General features: G+C 39.3%; 1 long non-coding RNA gene across 2 annotated transcripts in view; it reads left to right on the top strand.

Annotated features, from left to right (window-relative positions):
* Positions 1-18,043, top strand: part of LOC123848147 (uncharacterized) — an 83,587-nt gene extending 65,544 nt beyond the window's left edge. For both annotated transcript variants that reach the window (XR_010408711.1, XR_008506517.2), the window contains 3 exons: positions 1,187-1,218; positions 1,911-2,021; positions 17,769-18,043. This is a non-coding gene — a long non-coding RNA (uncharacterized LOC123848147). The remainder of the gene's footprint in view (positions 1-1,186; positions 1,219-1,910; positions 2,022-17,768) is intronic.
* Positions 18,044-20,246: the final 2,203 nt, after the last annotated feature.

Here is a 20,246-nt window from a genome sequence, read left to right as displayed (position 1 = left end):
TTTTTTTTTTTTTCTCCACTGTCTCTCCATATCTAGAAACTAGTTTTTTCCATCAATCAAGTTGACAAATTTTGTAAATGTTTAACTAGATGCTGGCCATGGGTATCATGTGTGCACTGAGTTAAGCAGAATGGCTTTTATTTAATTCAGTTTAACAAACATCAATAATATGCCTACCATATATTAGATAAAACTGAGTTTTAGATAAGGGGTTAGCCCTAAAGAATTTCGTTAATTTATTTACATTGCCACTCAGATGCTCCCTGGGACTTCGATGTTTTCTGTATTTGTGTAGTTCTCCTTGTTTCCACTTTCAATAAACTGACCTTTCACATTTGCACAGAGCCCATTTCAAATGCAATAATGACAACAGAAGGCAATCTAAATCTTTAAAACTTCTGCTTCTAGCAGTTATATATTTTTTAAGCTCATTTAAAAAACCTCACAGGTTGGGCTGCCATAACTTATCAACAGTTCATGGATGCTGGCAGAAGAAACAAGATTTCTGGGTCACAGGCAAAGGACTCCCTTACTTACGGCACAGCAGGCAGCACGAGCATCAGCATAATTACATCCCCCCCACCTCGTAGCAAGTCACACAGAAGGGACAGGAATGGGCCCAAATGCATGGCTGCACACAGAGTGGTTTGCATTAAAGAAAAGGAGACCGAACCTTTTATAATCGGCAATAGGTATACTTGTCCTTTGCTCTACAGAGATTTTTTTTTTTTCCTCTGTAGTAAGTATACCTGTTCTTTGCTTTGGAAAAAAGACACTATTTTTATTCAAGGCTGTTTTCTATACAAACACGAAAAGGTAGTTCACGATAAGAGGGCAGTTAGTACCTCTGTCATAAGACACAGAACCATGAGAGACCCATGGAGAATGGTCTCCCTCCCGAAAGTGCAGAAAAAAAGTAGTGAAAAACTAACATTCTAGTGACTTGGGCTAAAACTCCCTTAAATTCTCCAGATATTAATTAGAATTGGAAGATAAACTCAATGGGTGAATAGAAGTGATTATTTTGTTTTTGAGAGTTTGTGGTTTTCATTGGGTGACTCCATAAATTATGCACCAAGCAATTTGTGCATGAAATAGAACCTCCTCTGGGATGATGATAAAAGTTGGTGGTGAGTTTGATTTGTTGGGTACCACTTCTCACTGTCCTTTCCCCTCTCTTCCACAGGAGGTGATGGAGCAAAACACGCCAAACACCAGGTACTCAACAGAGATGGTGGTGTGAGATCAAATAAGGGCTTGTCAGAACAAAGGATATTTCCCCCGAGATATGAAGATCATGCTGAAAATTTGCACAAACAATACAACCAGTAGAATCCCTGAAAGCTCTGGGGTTAAACACGTAAACACACACACACACACACACACACAAATCCATTGTCAGATAGCTCTATTTTTAGTCTTAGTAAAGGTGTTTATGTTAGGAAAGCAGATCTTCTAGAATCAAGCTCTCAGACTCCTCTTGGCCTCGTATCAAGTGCAGTTTCCTCCTTCAGCTAAGCCATCCCTCTAATGCACAGAAAATGATGTCAAAACAGGAGCCTTTGAGATCAGACCCAACATGTTACATCTCACTTCTGTTCCTTAAACACTTTGTGACATTGGAGTGCCCTATAATGTCCTCAGGTCCTAGCTTCCTTGTCTGAAAGATGGCATCCATACTACTTAGCTGGAAGACGCAAAGACTAAAGGAAACAAAGGTTTTACAGCAGAGTCCTATGTAGAACAGGGGCTGAATTTCCACTCGCTTTGCTGTTCTGTTACGTCACAGGTGCTGAGCGCCTGCAAGCTCTCCTCTGGGGCCACACAGGTGTGGAGGCGGAGCCTAATGGAAATGGCGCAGAGACGCTCCATTGCTTGTCTCTGATGTTGCTTTTCTTTTCCCCGTCCAGTTTCGCTTCTGTCCACCTGGCCTTGGTGTTTCAAAGTAGAAGTATTTCATCCAGCTAGGATGCAGCAACCATCTTCCACGACTCTGTAACCTCCAGCTCCAGAGCCAAGCGGTACTTTTACTTTTTATTCTCCTCTCCACACGCCTTCTGAATAGATCCTTGCCGAACTTCTTGATAAAGCAATGGCCCAGATTAAGTCATTGATGTGAATCTTCATTTTAATTATGTTATTCACAGAAACAATAAGCTCTTTTCAGAGTGCAGCGTGGTTCATTCTTTAAAAAAATATGATACCCTGGGTTTTGTGAAAAGGCTATAAATGAGGGTGATTAGAGGCTGCTTGATCTACTTCCTCTGGCACCAGGAGATCTGGCCTGAAGCTGCTTTTTAAAAGCCCTGCATTACTCTGGGTGTTTTCTTCCATTTCCCCATAAGCATTTTATGTCATGTAAAATGTGTTCTCCATTCACAGAAAATGTATTTAATTTACTGATAATTAAGTGTGTGTGTGTGTGTGTCAGAAATAGACAAAGAAACAAAGGAGCCAGAGACTCAAAAGGAAACTCAGAAGAAAGATTAAAAATAAATGTCCCAAGTGGGCTCTGAACTCACAAAAGGGACATTTTCAGTAGCATAGAGTGTTAAAGATTGGAGATGAGCTTGAAAGGATTCAGCTCAACCCCTTCATTCTACAACTGAGGAAATGAAGAGCCCAGGGCACAGAAGGAATAAGAGGCAGAGCTGGGAAGAGAATAGAATGAAGGACAGCCACATCAGGATGCTTTCCATTGTAGTATAGGCAAAAACAAAGGTCAGTCAGACAAACGAAGTGTGGAACACTTGCTGTTACCAGTTACAAAAGTGTTTGATTTTATTCCGAAAATATTCTATCAGAGTCAGGAGTATCTGAGCTCTGAGCTATTATTACTCACCCCTCTGTCCCAGGGAACTCTGCGAAGGGAAGGCTAGTCATCTGGGGAAGCAAATATTTATTTACAAGTGAGCCAATATTACAGACTGTCAAAATAGGGCCTTTTGGTGAAAGCTGAGTTGGAGTATGTGACTCAGACATGAGCCTGAGTCGGGCTCTTACATTCTTCTAAAAGTCAACCTTGAGTATGCCAACAGGGACTAGGCTAATGTGGCACGAAGAGCCAGGAACCAAAGGAACAGGAATCCTCTTGGATGCTAAGCTCCGTATTCAGAAGAAAGAGAAAGAGAGAGAGCAGCCTGGTTGGGTCTCCCTGAAAGAGCAGAAAAAAGAGAGGGTCACACGCAAGTACTAACCCCAGAGCCATAGTAACCCACCCAGCCCAGCCAATTAAATAGGATCCAACCCGTGTTCCCAGCTCTGCCTGGTTTAATTGTTGATTAGCCCTCCCTTGGGAGAGACCGGTAAGGAGTGGGCAGAAGAGAAGCAGCAGAGCTTAGAAGATGGGAACATTCTAAGGGCGCCTGGGTGGCTCAGTCGTTAAGCGTCTGCCTTCGGTTCAGGTCATGATCCCAGGGTCCTGGGATCGAGCCCCGCATCAGGCTCCCTGCTCCGCGGGAAGCCTGTTTCTCCCTCTCCCTCTCCCCCTGCTTGTGATCCTGCTCTCACTGTGTCTCTCTCTGTCAAATAAATAAATAAAATCTTTAAAAAAAAAAAAAAAGAAGATGGGAACATTCTCTTCCCCAGAGTGCTGCTGGATGGAGTAACAAATCACATGTGGGATACAAGATTCCGAGGACAGGGGCCAAGCATCATCTTAATTTAAAGAGATAATCCTGAATACAATGGATTACTAGAAAGCGGTAATGCAATTAACACGCTCATTATTCAAAAACATAAGGATATACTGTGATTAGAACCAAACTCTTAGTTACATTATCTGAGTTAATGATAGGGTGCTCCTTTAAATACTTCTTTAAATTATTTTAAATGACATCAACCTGATGATTAACGAATCCAGCCAAGGCAGAAAATATAAAACCAAAAATCCCTGGAAAAAAAGAATGTCTTCGACTCGCCCCAGAAATCTATCTAGAGATTTCTATTCTAACAGTGAAAAAGATAGAGATGGGTAAAGGGGCCCATTACAGTTGAAAGATGGTAAGACCCCAGGTTCCAGGCCTCGAGCTCAGCATTTTTCCCTTTATACATCAGGACCTCTGAATGCAGGAATAAAAGCACAGGCATTTTTCATTGTTCAAATCATCAGCGTTAAGGTCTGCTGCAAATATGCAGGATCTGGTCTGCCCAGAGGCAGCAAAACAAATTAATGATCAACTGGTCACAGCTATGACCTTTAGTTTATGAGCTTGTCACTACATTTCAGAACAACTCTCCTTCAAAACGATCCTCCGAGCTTTCTTTGCTACCGTTTCAAAAGAAGGCTACCGGGCGCCTGGGTGGCTCAGTCGGTTAAGCATCTGCCTTTGGCTCAGGTCATGATCCCAGGGTCCTGGGATTGAGTCCCACAATGGGCTCCCTGCTCCTTGGGAGCCTGCTTCTCCCTCTGCCTCTTATGAATAAATAAATAAAATCTTTAAAAAAAAAAAAAAAAGGGTGCCTGGGTGGCTCAGTTGGTTAAGCGACTGCCTTCGGCTCAGGTCATGATCCTGGAGTCCCGGGATCGAGTCCCGCGTCGGGCTCTCTGCTCTGCAGGGAGTCTGCTTCTCCCTCTGACCCTCCTCCCTCTCATGCTCTCTGTCTCTCATTCTTTCTGTCTCAAATAAATAAATAAAATCTTTAAAAAAAAAAAAGAAGAAGGCTACCCAAACTAAACAAATGTTAAATTAGCACGTTCAGGAGCGATGAAATCCCACGGCTACCAAAAAGTCATTGAAAACACTTTCCCAAACGCTCTAAATTCCAGTACCAATGTCAAGAAGACATCTGCCAGCCATCCTAATAGTGCATTCAGAAAAAGTCCTCCACCACCCCCTAATCAGTGCAAGTTGAAATCAAAATCAAACCGTTTCTCCTCTTCCCTCTCAAACTGTACAGAACAAACATAAAAGATGGATGCCCACCTGAATAAAGAGTGATATTAACAATTTGAAGTGAGCTGTCAAGGTGTGTAGATTTTTCAGTCTGTTTCCCTAAGCAACAGCTGTTGCCACAGCCAGGCTTCTGAAGGATTTGCTGAGCCATCCACCTGAGCTGGAGGTGAAAGTGCCGCTGGCTGAGTACACCCCAGACCAAATTTTCTCACAAATATCTAATCCTCATTTTTTAGATAGAATTTTCTTACATGTCAGTTGTTTGAAATTGGGCTTAGCTACTCCTCAGGCACCAGTAGGAGAGACAGCGATCCTCAAACTACCATAAAGATCTCTCAACATTAGGAATTGGTCTGAAAAGGCAGATTGCTCCTCAATCTGAGAGCCTCCAGGAATAACCTAGAAGCTAGGTCTCTGCTGTGGTTTTAATCTGTTATTGTTGGCATTCCGCAACCTTACCTTAAGAGGAAATCTTGAAGTGCGCAGAGATTTTTGAGATCACCTGTCTGAATTTGAATCTCACCACAAGGCTGCGGAGAAGGCAGAGAAGATACTATTTTTTTCTTTTATATGTTAAGATATTCTGGCCGACAGAGGTCAAATGCCCCTAATCTCCCAGACACTGATAGCAGAGCTAGAGCTCAAACTCAAGATGGTCCAAATCCAATTTAATGCTTGTTTGCACCGCCGCATTGTGTCACCCAACCTCTCTGAAGTACCTGCAGCCTGGTCCCGGCGTCGAGAAGCCACAGGTAAAGTAACTGGCAGCCTCTTCTTCCACCCTCTGCCTTGGCTGGTGATGGCCAGGTAGCAAAGCAGTAACATGGAGTGGTGGTTACAAGGCTCTAGAGCAAAACTGTCAAGTCTGAATCCTGGCTCTTCCATGCACGCGTTGGCTATGTGATTTGGGACCTAATAGTCACTCTCCTCGGTGCCTCAGTTTCCTCTTTTGTAGTATTGGAATAAAAATTGCATCAATCTCATGGGTCTTTGGAAGGAGTTAAACAAAGTAAGCACACAAAAAAGCATTTAGAACATTGCCCACTACAAAATAAGTACTTAATATATGTTAGCTATCATTTTCCCCAATTCTTGAGAGGCACATGGCGCAGGGTTAGTCTAAGAGTGGGCTCTGGGTACCTCTGTCTGCCCAGCATCCCTCTCCCTTACAGTGTCTCTCCTAGGACCCCCTTCCAAACCTCCCCATCATTAGCCACTTATCTTAACCATATTTTACTTTCTTGCCACTAAAATTCCCAGTTGGATTTCAATGGCTCAGAACCCACAGGGCAGATGGTAACCTCATAATTTAACACAGGTCTATGGAATAGCAGGTGTTTATTATCTTACCCTTCCCAGATACCGTGTTTGCATTTTGGCAGCAGTCCTCTGAAGGCACAATAGCAGAGCTAGTACGATTCCCACAGAACATGAATCATCTGAGTCCACCACAAACCTGAATCAGAACCTGTAGGGGCAGATTCTGGTTTTGGGTTTTTTTTGTTTTTAACAACAGGTGTGTTGAGATCTAATTCACCTACTGCTCTATTCACCCTTTCCAAGTATACAATTCAGTCGTGTTGATTCACAGAATTGTGTCATCATCACAATAGTCTAATTTCAGAACATTTTCATCACCCCCAGAAGAAACCCCTTATTTATCAGTAGTCACTCCACATTTTCTCCTCCTCTCAGCCCAGCAACCACTGATCTCCTTTTTGCCTCTATAGATGTATTTAGTTCTCAACATGTCATGCAAGCCTCTTTCACTTAATATAAGGCTTTAAAGATTCAATGATTTATCTCATGTATTAATAGTTTATTCCTTTTTATCGCTAAATAATATTCCATTATATGGCTCTACACCAACTTTTGTTTATCCATTATTCAGTAGATGAACTTTTGGGGTTAGCGGTCTCTTCTTTTTCTAGATTCTTGATGCGGAGAGTTAGGTTATTGACTTGATATCTTTATTCTTTTTTAATATATGCATTTGCAGCTACAAATGTGTTCTAAGCAGTGCTTTAACTGCATCCAATAAATTTAAGTATGTGTGTTTTCATTTTCATTCATTGCAAAGTATTTTTTAATTGCCATTATGATTTCTTCTTTGACCCATTGATTATTTAGGAATGTGTTGTTCAAATTCCATACACTTGCAAATTTTCCAAATTTCCTTCTGTTACTATTTCTAATGTTATTCCATTGTGGCTGAAAAACATTTTTTTGAATGATTTCGATGGCTTAAGGTCTGAAGGGAAGTGAACATGATTTTCCTGGCAATGTAACACCTACAAATAATAATTTTTAAATGAACAAAATGTATTGAAATGTTTGGCAAAGGTGAATAAATATGATGGGCTTATTCATGAAGCAAAAGGGCTTATGGATCTTTTACTGCAAATTGTTACATAGATGATATACAAAGAGACCCAAACTAGAATTTGTGCTTTCTTTCTGTCAAAAATGCAATTTTTTGTGTCCAGATAGGAGAGGTTCTTTTTATTACTAAAATATTTTGTTATGCTCTGTGCTTTTGACATATTCTTGCATCATTTTTATAAAATTTCCTACTGATCATTGTAACTTATTTTTTTTTTTTTTTTAATTTTTTTATTCTTATGTTAATCCCCTTACATTACAACATTAGTTTTAGATGAAGTGTTCCATGATTCATTGTTTGTGCACAACACCCAGTGCTCCATGCAGAATGTGCCCTCCTAAATACCCACCACCAGGCTAACCCATCCTCCCACCCCCCTCCCCTCTAGAACCCTGTTTGTTTTTCAGAGTCCATCGTCTCTCATGGTTCGTCTACCCCTCCGATTTCCCCCGCTTCATTCTTCCCCTCCTGCTACCTTCTTCTTCTTCTTCTTCTTTTTTTTTTCTTAACATATATTGCATTATTTGTTTCAGAGGTACAGATCTGAGATTCAACAGTCTTGCACAATTCACAGCGCTTACCAGAGCACATACACTCCCCAGTGTCTATCACCCAGTCACCCCATCCCTCCCACCCCACCCCCCACTCCAACAACACTCAGTTTGTTTCCTGCGATTAAGAATTCCTCATATCAGTGAGATCATATGATACATGTCTTTCTCTGTTTGACTTATTTCACTCAACATAATACCCTCCAGTTCCATCCACGTTGTTGCAAATGGCAATATCTCATTCCTTTTGATGGCTGCATAATATTCCATTGTATATATATACCACATCTTCTTTATCCATTCATCTGTCGATGGACATCTTGGCTCTTTCCACAGTTTGGCTATTGTGGACATTGCTGCTATAAACATCGGGGTGCACGTACCCCTTCGGATCCCTACTTTTGTATCTTTGGGGTAAATACCCAGTAGTGCAATTGCTGGATCATATGGTAGCTCTATTTTCAACTTTTTGAGGAACCTCCATACAGTTTTCCAGAGTGGCTGCACCAGTTTGCATTCCCACCAACAGTGTAGGAGGGTTCCCCTTTCTCCGCATCCCCGCCAACATCTGTCGTTTCCTGACTTGTTAATTTTAGCCATTCTGACTGGTGTGAGGTGATACCTCATTGAGGTTTTGATTTGGATTTCCCTGATGCCGAGCGATATTGAGCACTTTTTCATGTGTCTGTTGGCCATTTGGATGTCTTCTTTGGAAAAATGTCTGTTCATGTCTTCTGCCCATTTCTTAATTGGATTCTTTGTTCTTTGGGTGTTGAGTTTGATGAGTTCTTTATAGATTTTGGATACTAGCCCTTTATCTGATATGTCATTTGCAAATATCTTCTCCCATTCTGTCGGTTGTCTTTTGGTTTTCTTAACTGTTTCCTTTGCTTTGCAAAAGCTTTTTATCTTGATGAAGTCCCAATAGTTCATTTTTGCCCTTGCTTCCCTTGCCTTTGGCGATGTTTCTAGGAAGAAGTTGCTTCGGCTGAGGTCAAAGAGGTTGTTGCCTGTGTTCTCCTTTAGGATTTTGATGGACTCCTGTCTCACATTGAGGTCTTTCAGCCATTTGGAGTCTATTTTTGTGTGTGGTGTAAGGAAGTGGTCCAGTTTCATTCTTCTGCATGTGTCTATCCAATTTTCCCAACACCATTTGTTGAAGAGACTGTCTTTGTTCCATTGGACATTCTTTCCTGCTTTGTCGAAGATTAGTTGACCATAGAGTTGAGGGTCCATTTCTGGGCTCTCTATTCTGTTCCATTGATCTATGTGTCTGTTTTTGTGCCAGTACCATGCTGTCTTGATGATGACAGCTTTGTAATAGAGCTTGAAGTCCGGAATTGTGATGCCACCGGCTTTGCTTTTCTTTTTCAATATTCCTCTGGCTATGCGGGGTCTTTTCTGGTTCCATACAAATTTTAGGATTATTTGTTCCATTTCTTTGAAAAAAGTGGATGGTATTTTGATGGGGATTGCATTGAATGTGTAGATTGCTCTAGGTAGCATTGACATCTTCACAATATTTGTTCTTCCAATCCATGAGCATGGAACGTTTTTCCATTTCTTTGTGTCTTCCTCAATTTCTTTCATGAGTATTTTATAGTTTTCTGAGTAAAGATCCTTTGTCTCTTTGGTTAGATTTATTCCTAGGTATCTTATGGTTTTGGGTGCAATTGTAAATGGGATCGACTCCTTAATTTCTCTTTCTTCTGTCTTGTTGTTGGTGTATAGGAATGCCACTGACTTCTGTGCATTGATTTTATATCCTGCCACTTTACTGAATTCCTGTATGAGTTCTAGCAGTTTTGGGGTGGAGTCTTTTGGGTTTTCCACATAAAGTATCATATCATCTGCAAAGAGTGAGAGTTTGACTTCTTCTTTGCCAATTTGGATGCCTTTGATTTCTTTTTGTTGTCTGATTGCTGTGGCTAGGACTTCCAATACTATGTTGAATAGCAGTGGTGATAGTGGACATCCCTGCCGCGTTCCTGACCTTAGGGGGAAAGCTCTCAGTTTTTCCCCATTGAGAATAATATTTGCTGTAGGTTTTTCATAGATGGCTTTTATGATATTGAGGTATGTACCCTCTATCCCTATACTCTGAAGAGTTTTGATCAAGAAAGGATGCTGTACTTTGTCAAAAGCTTTTTCTGCATCTATTGAGAGGATCATATGATTCTTGTTCTTTCCTTTGTTAATGTACTGTATCACATTGATTGATTTGCGGATGTTGAACCAACCTTGCAGCCCAGGGATAAATCCCACTTGGTCATGGTGAATAATCCTTTTAATGTACTGTTGGATCCTATTGGCTAGTATTTTGGTGAGAATTTTTGCATCCATGTTCATCAGGGATATTGGTCTGTAATTCTCCTTTTTGATGGGGTCTTTGTCTGGTTTGGGGATCAAGGTAATGCTGGCCTCATAAAATGAGTTTGGAAGTTTTCCTTCCGTTTCGATTTTTTGGAACAGTTTCAGAAGAATAGGTATTAATTCTTCTTGAAATGTTTGGTAGAATTCCCCTGGGAAGCCATCTGGCCCTGGGTTTTTGTTTTTTGGGAGATTTTTGATGACTGCTTCAATTTCCTTAGTGGTTATAGGTCTGTTCAGGTTTTCTATTTCATCCTGGTTCAGTTTTGGTAGTTGATACATCTCTAGGAATGCATCCATCTCTTCCAGGTTATCTAATTTGCTGGCATAGAGTTGCTCATAATATGTTCTTATAATTGTTTGTATTTCTTTGGTGTTGGTTGTGATCTCTCCTCTTTCATTCATGATTTTGTTGATTTGGGTCATTTCTCTTCTCTTTTTGATAAGTCTGGCCAGGGGTTTATCAATCTTGTTAATTCTTTCAAAGAACCAGCTCCTAGTTTCGTTGATCTGTTCTACTGTTCTTTTAGTTTCTATTTCATTGATTTCTGCTCTGATCTTTATGATTTCTCTTCTCCTGCTGGGTTTAGGCTTTATTTGCTGTTCTTTCTCCAGCTCCTTTAGGTGTAGGGTTAGGTTGTGTACTTGAGACCTTTCTTGTTTCTTGAGAAAGGCTTGTATTGCTATATACTTTCCTCTTAGGACTGCCTTTGCTGCATCCCAAAGATTTTGAACAGTTGTGTTTTCATTTTCATTGGTTTCCATGTATTTTTTTAATTCTTCTTTAATTTCCTGGTTGACCCATTCATTCTTCAGTAGGATGCTCTTTAGCCTCCATGTATTTGAGTTCTTTCCGACTTTCCTCTTGGGATTGAGTTCTAGTTTCAAAGCATTGTGGTCTGAAAATAGGCAGGGAATGATCCCAATCTTTTGGTACCGGTTGAGACCTGATTTATGACCTAGGATGTGATCGATTCTGGAGAATGTTCCATGGGCACTAGAGAAGAATGTGTATTCCGTTGCTTTGGGGTGGAATGTTCTGAATATGTCTGTGAAGTCCATTTGGTCCAGTGTGTCATTTAAAGTCTTTATTTCCTTGTTGATCTTTTGCTTAGATGATCTGTCCATTTCAGTGAGGGGGATGTTAAAGTCCCCCACTATTATTGTATTGTTGTTGATGTGTTTCTTTGCTTTTGTTATTAATTGCCTTATATAATTGGCTGCTCCCATGTTAGGGGCATAGATATTTACAATTGTTAGATCTTCTTGTTGGATAGATCCTTTAAGTATGATATAGTGTCCTTCCTCATCTCTTATTACAGTCTTTGGTTTAAAATCTAATTTGTCTGATATAAGGATTGCCACCCCAGCTTTCTTTTGGTGTCCATTAGCATGGTAAATGGTTTTCCACCCCCTCACTTTCAATCTGGGGGTGTCTTTGGGTCTAAAATGAGTCTCTTGCAGACAGCATATCGATGGATCTTGTTTTTTAATCCAGTCTGTTAGCCTGTGTCTTTTGATTGGGGCATTTAGCCCATTTACATTCAAGGTAACTATTGAAAGATAGGAATTTAGTGCCATTGTATTGCCTGTAAGGTGACTGTTACCGTATATTGTCTGTGTTCCTTTCTGGTCTATGTTGCTTTTAGGGTCTCTCTTTGCTTAGAGGACCCCTTTCAAGATTTCCTGTAGGGCTGGTTTTGTGTTTGCAAATTCCTTTAGTTTTTGTTTGTCCTGGAAGCTTTTTATCTCTCCTTCAATTTTCAATGACAGCCTAGCTGGATAGAGTATTCTTGGCTGCATATTTTTCTCATTTAGTGCTCTGAATATATCCTGCCAGTCCTTTCTGGCCTGCCAGGTCTCTGTGGATAGGTCTGTTGCCAATCTAATGTTTCTACCATTGTAGGTTACATATCTCTTCTCCCGAGCTGCTTTCAGGATTTTCTCTTTGTCTCTGAGACTCGTAAGTTTTACTATTAGATGTCGGGGAGTTGACCTATTTTTATTGATTTTGAGAGGGGTTCTCTGTGCTTCCTGGATTTTCATGCCTGTTTCTTTCCCCAAATTAGGGAAGTTCTCTGCTATAATTTGCTCCATTATACCTTCTGCCCCTCTCTCTCTTTCTTCTTCTTCTGGGATCCCAATTATTCTAATGTTGTTTCGTCTTATGGTATCGCTTATCTCTCGAATTCTGCCCTCATGATCCAGTAGTTGTTTATCTCTCTTTTTCTCAGCTTCTTTATTTTCCAGCATTTCATCTTCTATATTACTGATTCTCTCTTCTGCCTCATTTATTCTAGCAGTTAGCGCCCCCAATTTTGATTGCACCTCATTAATAGCCTTTTTGATTTCTACTTGGTTGGATTTTAGCTCTTTTACTTCTCCAGAAAGAGTTTCTCTAATAACTTCCATATTTTTTTCAAGCCCAGCTAGTATCTTTAAAGTGATGATTCTGAACTCTAGATCTGACATCGTACTAATGTCCGTATTGAGTAGGTCCCTGGCAGTCGGTACTGCCTCTTGTTCTTTTTGTTGAGGTGATTTTTTCCGTCTCGTCATTTTGTGCAGAGGAGAATAGATTAATGAGAGAACAAAATGCTAGCAGAGTAACCACGTCCCCAGAAAATATACTCTAAACAAATCAGAAAAGACCTGAAGCAGTGGGATAAGAAGGGGAAAGAGAGAAAAAAGAAAAAGAAAAAAAAAAGAAAAAGATAAAGATAAAAACAAAAACAAACAAAACAAAACAACAACAACAAAAGAAAAACCAGAATGTGATCAAATATGATCTATATGGTATATAGATCAGTGCCACACACTAGATTTGGGGTGTGTTTTGGTCTTTTAGAAGAAAGTGTCTCCCAAAATTTTAAAGAAAGAAAAAGATATATGTACAAAAATAAGGGTTGATATGATGAAGGGATAGAAAATGACTGTAAAAATGGAAATTATAAAAAATTTTATAAAAGGAATTGATAAGAAGTTGTTTGAAAAAGAAAGAAGAAGATTTAAAAAAGAAAAAAGAAAAAGAAAAAAAAGGGAGAGGATGTGATCAGGCAGGGGAATAGAAAACACCATATACTAGAGATTTAGGGTATATTTTAATCTGTTAGAAGAAACTATCTCAAAATTTTAAAGAGAGAACAACTTATATATATAAGCCAAAAATATGGGTAACTACTATGAAGGGATAGAATATGACTCTAAAAATGAAAAATAAAAATGTTTTTTTTTTAAAAAAAGGGATTGATAAGATGTTGTTTGAAAAAGGGAAAAAGAAAAATTCAAAAAGAAATAAAAAGACAAAAAGACAGTTAAAAAAAAAAATTAACTTTAAAAGACTAAGGAATCATGGTAAAAAAGCCGTGAATTCTATTTGCAGTATTCCCCTAGCGCTGGAGTTCTGCCGTTCTCATTGATCGGTAAACTTGGTCTTGGCTGGCTGTTCTCGCTGATCTTCTGGGGAGGGGCCTGTTGCCGTGGTTTCCAAATGTCTCTGCCGGAGGCGGAATTGCCCCGCCCTTGCCCCCTCCCGGCTAAGTCATCTGCTCAGGTTTGCTCTCCGGGGCTTTTGTTCCCTGCGAGCTTTCCGTACAGCTTTGGAGGCGGAGCGTGAAAATGGCGGCCTCCCAATCTCCGCCCCAGAGGAGCCGAGAACTCGGGCCCGCTCCTCAGTGCGTCCCCAGAGAAAAGCCGTCAGTCACTCCCGTCTCCCCGGTCTCCGGCTGCACTCCATGCTCATCCGGCCTGTGACCGCGCGTTTCTATCTCTGGCACCCGACCCCGGGTGGAGTCTCCAAACCCAGCAGATCCCTGCGGTGCCCTCCCGCGCGGCTCCTCCCGGGAGAGGAAGGTGAGTCTCCCCGGATCTGCCGCTTGTTGGGTCCCTGCTGGAGGAGCAGTGGCCCGGCTGTGCCGCGGATCACGGTTTATGTCAACCCCGAGCTGAGAGCCCACGCCTGGGCTCCGCCTCTGCAGCCGGCTTCCCTGCTCCGATACCTGGGAGCTCTGCCGCCCTCAGGCACCCCCGGTCCTTCTGTGACCCCGAGGGTCCTGAGACCACACTGTCCCGGAGGGTTCCACCCCCCGCTTAGCCACCAGAGTGACGTCCCTCGGCGGAGCAGACTTTTAAAAGTTCCGATTTTGTGCTCCGCGGCTCTATCACTTGCCAGAAGCGGCCGACGGAGGCCCCTCCCCCGCCGTCTATCCTCCCGAATATCGCCTCGGATTCACTTCTCCGCACGTCCTACCTTCCAGAAAGTGGTCGCTTTTCTGTTCAGAAAGTTGTTGCTCTTCTTTTCTTTGATCTCCTGTTGGGTTTGTAGGTGTTCAGAATGGTTTGATCCCTATCCAGCTGAATTCCTGAGAGGAGACGAAATCCAGGTCTCCTACTCCTCCGCCATCTTGCTCCCTCTCCCATTGTAACTTATTTTTAAAGGTATTTCCTGGAGCTATTTCTTGCCTTCAGATCCTTGTTACCTATGATCATAACTTGACTCTAAAAATTCTTGTGGATTTTGCCACTTTCTAATTCAGACCCCCAATTTAAATTAAAATAAAAAGTAAATTTTTGTATTGGGGGGGTTTTTTGGTTGTTTGTTGTTGTTGTTGTTTTTTGGTACACAAAATATCTTTGATTTTCCTAAATGTTAGTAACACAAAGATTTTTATCTTCATTTTATTTTAAAAAACACAAAAGGAATAATTAGATTTGCTTGATCTCTCCAAATTTTACTTATCTCAACACTATTGTGAGCCTTTTTTTATTTATGAAATTTAGGATTAAAAATAATCCGAAAAAATTTCAGATTTCAGCCTTCCTAGTTCAAGTAAAATGTGTTAATAAAATATGCTTCAATGATTGTGTACTTTTCAGACTTAAAAAAATCATACTCAAATTCGAGACTGATGAAGTGTCTGTCTATAAAAAGATTTGTTTTTCAGTAAAATATTTTTCTCAGTCAAGGCCATTTATATAAAGCTAATATAAAAAAATTAAAGGTCTAAAAGTTTTATTAATGCTCTCAGTTTTCATAACATCAACTTATTCTCCCAAAAGTCATTAATTGAGAACAAATTAATTGTATGTGGTAGCTCAGCGAAGAATCTCACTCTCCTCTGTTGTCATAATTATGTTGCTCTAATAAATTAGCCAGTGCTATTCGGTCATATGATCCATACATACCAACTGCCCTCCCAAGAAACCATCTAATTATTTTCTACATGATTTTTGACCAATAGATTGGGTATTTTGAAAACAGCATGGGAAAACATGCTTGTTGGAGAAGACCTAGCAAGGGACTGATCCTTGCATAAATGCCTCTGGGTGAAAACACAATCTTTTCTCCAACTCTAAAAATGAGGAAGATGTCACTATTCAAAGCCATAAGCTGAAATTCTCAGAGAATGTCCAGAAGCAAAAAGTCCACAGAATTTAAGACCTAGTAAACTGCTAGCTCTAAATTTTCAGAATAAGGGATTTCTACCGGAGGGAAATAACTTCTGCCCAAGACCACTGAGTTAAGATGCTCCCTGCTGAATTGTGGGCACTTCTTTACATTTTTTTTTGGTCTTCTTAGCCATTTCTCCCCATTTTGCTGGTTTAAATTCTTAAGTTCTTAGTAAACAACTCTGCCCTATAATCATGGTACTGCTAACACCATACATCTGATAATCACAAAATCTAGGATTAGGACATAAGCACCGCGGTTCAAGAGGTCATGATTATGTATCTTACCAGATGTGTTCCTTTATCCTTCAGTGTAGGCTGATTTACAGCGTTATTCGAGTCTCCTATATCTGAGTTTCTGTCCACTTGCTCTGTCAATTACTGATAGAAAAGTATTGACATTCCTAATGATAACTGTGCATTTATCTATTTCTCCCTTCAGTTTTTTGCCTCTTGTATATCGATGCTTTGTTCTAGGTACAAGTGAACTTAAGATTATTATGTCTTCTTGATAAAGTGTCATTATAAAATGTCCTTTATCCTTAGTAATATGTATATTTACCATTCTAAAGTTGACTTTATCTGATATTAATATTGTCTTGTCACTTCCGCTTTCAAATAGTATTTGTAGGGCATACCTTTTCTCACCTTTTTATTTTTAGTCCATTTCTTTATATTTTAAAGTGTTTCTTATAGATACCATTCAGTTGGATTGTGTTTTTTATCCAGTCTGACAGTTTTCCTTTTACTTGAGGTATTTAGCCAATTTACATTTTAATGTGATTATCATTTTGTTTAGGTATAAATCTTTCTGGGATAACTACTTTGATGTGTCAACTTGACTAGGCCATGACAGCCAGGTATCTGGTCTAGACATCAGTCTAGTATATGTGCTGCCGAAGCGAGCACTAGACATGAGTCTAGAAGTCTCTGTGAAGGTATTTTTTTAAATGAGATTAGCATTTAAATTAGTACATCTTGAGTAAAGGGAATTACTCTCTATAATGTGAATAGGCCTCATCCAATCAATGGAAGGCCTTAGGAGAAAAAGACTGAAGTCTCCTGAAGAGGGAATTCTGCCCCGAAATTGCCTTTGGACTCAAGCTACAGTAGCAACTCTGAGTCTCTAGACTGCCAGCCTGCCCTGCACACTTTGGACTTACCAGCCCCAATAATTACGTGAGCCAGTTCCTTAAAATAACGCATCTCTCTCTTCCATTTGTTTCACCTCTTCTTTGTGTCTTCTATACTTTTTTTTTTGTATTTTTAAAATTAGTTGTGTATTTTTTATTATACCATTTTATTACAGTTATCACTTATTCATTCCACCTCTTTTTTTTCTCTTTTAATGTTCGATCTTGGGTTACAATATAAAGTTTTAACTTATCATAGTCTTTACCATTAAATAATTTTAAACTGATAATATATAAGGCCTTTACATTCATATGCTTTCATTTCCCTCATCCTCCTATTATGGCAGTACATTTTATTTGTATATATGAATGTATGTTATGAATTCCTCAATAAAATGTTATTATTTTTGCACTGAGTAGTTATTTCTTTAAAACATTTTAGACTATTATTTTTTAATTAATTGTTTAATATTTAAAAATATATCATTATATTTCCCCATGATTACTATTTCCATTGAAATACATTACTTTGGTAGAAGAAAGGTTCTAACTCATCCTAAAGAATATTCTTTAACATAGTGCAAATTGTCTGAGAACAAACCCATTTAATATTTCTGAGTCTGAAAATGTCTTTAAATCACCTTGATTTTTGCTCCAAATAGAGGACAAATGGCATACAGTTACGAGTATGTTGTGTATCTGCTAATTTACTAGACATAGCTGACAGCCTCTTCTTCCTTCACAATTGATATCTAAGGAATCTGCCTTAAATATCAAAATACTCCAAACAATTCTATCCTTCAAATTCTCTCTCTCCAGCTACCCACTTGTTATGGACTGAATTGTGTCTCCCCCAAATTCATAGGTTGAAGCCCTAACCTCCAACGTGACTGTATTTGGAGATAAGACCTTTAAGGATTAAGGTTAAATGAGATCACAAGGGTGGGGCCCTAATGAGACACCAGCAATCTCTTTCCTCTCTCTCCAGGTGTGTGGAGAAAAGGCCATGTGAGGACACAAGTGGGAAGGCGACCACCCGCAAGCCAGAAAAAGCGGTCTTCAACCGTACTGGTACTTTGATCTTGGACTTTCAGCTTTCAGAAAGGGGCGCCTGGGTGGCTCAGTCTTTAAGCGTCTGTCTTGGCTCAGGTCATGATCCCAGGGTCCTGGGATCGAGCCCCACATTGGGCTCCCTGCTCGGCAGCAGGCCTGCTTCTCCCTCTCCCACTCCCCCTGCTTGTGTTCCCTCTCTCGCTGTGTCTCTCTCTGTCAAATAAATAAAATCTTTAAAAAAAAAAAAAAAAGAACTGTAAGAAAGTAAAATTCTGTTGTTTAAGTCACCCAGTCAGTGGTATTTTGTTAGGGCAGCCTGAACAGACAAATACACCATCCCACCCCCAATAAATAATAACAATACATTGCACGCTTCCTATTGGTTAAACATCGAACTTTGCATTTTTTCTTATTTAGTCCTCACCAAACATCTAAAAGTAGGTATTATTTTATGATGAGCAAACTGAAGTTCAGACTGCTTAAGAGATCTGACCACAGTAACACAACCCATGAAGCCAGGATCAAATGCTGAGCTTCTCATTTAGTTAAAAGTCTATGCTTTTTTTCTTTTTACTTTTTTTTTTTTTAGTTCTAGTGATTAAAAGCATGAACTTCTGGAGCCAGACTTCTTGGTTTCAAATTCTAGCACCAATTCTTACTGGTTAGCCTTGAGTAAGTTACTTTGACTCTGTAGCTCTGTTTTCCCATCTATAAAATGAGAGAATAGATTCTCCCTATAAGATTATCATAAGAACTAAGTAAAAGAATAAGAACAGTGCCTGGCAAGTAATAAGTGCTATGTGTTTGCTATAATTATTTTTAGTATTATTATATTACATTTTCTTATCATTGTGAGGTGTTTTACCACACATAATTTAATTTTCTCAATAGCCCACTAAAATAGGGAAGACAGATATTTTTCCTGTCATTATTGTACAAATTCAGCCCAAAGAAGATATATTTTGCTGAAGGGCTCAGAATCCAAATATAAATCACTGTTGTCCATTTCTGTTGCTCTCCATTGCATTTTAGGTGTAATAAAATTGAAGAGCGTATCAGCAAATAATCTTCATAATCCTGTTGTTCTGGGCACCTGGGTGGCTCAGTCAGTTAACCATTTGTCTCCAGCTCAGGTTATGATCCTGGGGTCCTGGGATACAGCCCCATGTCAGGCTCCCTGCTCAGCGGGGAGTCTGCTTCTCCTTCTCCCTCTTCTTCTGTCCCTCCCCCTGCTTATGCTCTCTGTCAAATAAATAAGTAAAATCTTTTTAAAAAATTCATTGTGTTGTTCTGTCATCTTGATTTTTAAATGATACTTTTGTTTAATAAAATTTCTAGATAGGTCTTTTTATTTCTTTTAACATTTTAAAGGGTTAATTTCATTGTCTTCTGACATAATTTCTTATGAGAAGTGTGCAGTTATTTGTATTCTGTAGCTTTTAAACTTTTCTCTTTTTTCTCTGGCTGGTTCTAAGATGTTCTCTTTATTATTCATTTACAACAATGTGATTGCAATGCACTTTTTTGTGATTATTCTTTGCTTATCCTATTTGAGGCTCATTAAGATTCTTTGAATTGTGTTACAGTGTTAAGTTTCCATCAAATTTGGAAAGATTTGAACCATTATGTTTTCAAATGATTTTCCAGCCCTTTAGACTTCTTGATATTTTCCCACAGGTCATTGAAGCTGTATTTTTAATTTTTACATCTTTTTCGTCTCCATTCATTTTTGATAGGTTGTATTACCATATCTTCAAGTATGTTGTATGTTGTATTCAAGCATGTTGTATTTTCTTCTATAGCCTCTAAATCTGTGATTAAAAAATTTTCATTTTAGATAGGGCATTTTTTATCACTAGAGTTATAGTTGAACCTTCTGTATATCTTTCATATCTCCTCTCATCATGTTGTTTTTCCTTTAAATTCTTAAGTGCATAGAATATATTTATAATGGCTGCTTAGAATTCTTTGCTAATTCCATCATCTTTGTCACTTAAATACCATTTCTATTGAAAAATTTTTTTCATTTGTTTATTGGTCATATTTTCTTAGTTCTTTACATATCTAGAAATTTTTGTTTGTATGGTAGGCACTGTATTTTTTACATTTTGAATGCTTGATAAAATTGTATTTCCTTAAAAAGTATTGGGCTTTGTTCTAGTAGGAAGTTAACTTATTTAAATATCCTTTTGCTCTTTGGGGCTTGCTACTAATCACATTTTAGGATGGCACCAGAGTAATCTTTTCTCTAGATCCAGTTTAGCCCATGACCAAGGCATGATCATCTGGAGTCTTTACTGAATTCCCTGTATATTCAGCCAGGTTTCTCTTTTCTGCATAGTAAAAACTTAATTTCCAATCATCTATAAACTCTGAAAATAGATTAACTCAGATTTCCTCAGTAATTATCCCT

This window comes from Mirounga angustirostris, unplaced genomic scaffold, assembly GCF_029215605.1.
Source record: "Mirounga angustirostris isolate CCGP_5_RB_7025 unplaced genomic scaffold, mMirAng1.0.hap1 SCAF_2, whole genome shotgun sequence".
Classification (NCBI taxonomy): Eukaryota; Metazoa; Chordata; class Mammalia; order Carnivora; family Phocidae; genus Mirounga; species Mirounga angustirostris.
This window is presented reverse-complemented; position numbering and strand designations above follow the sequence as displayed.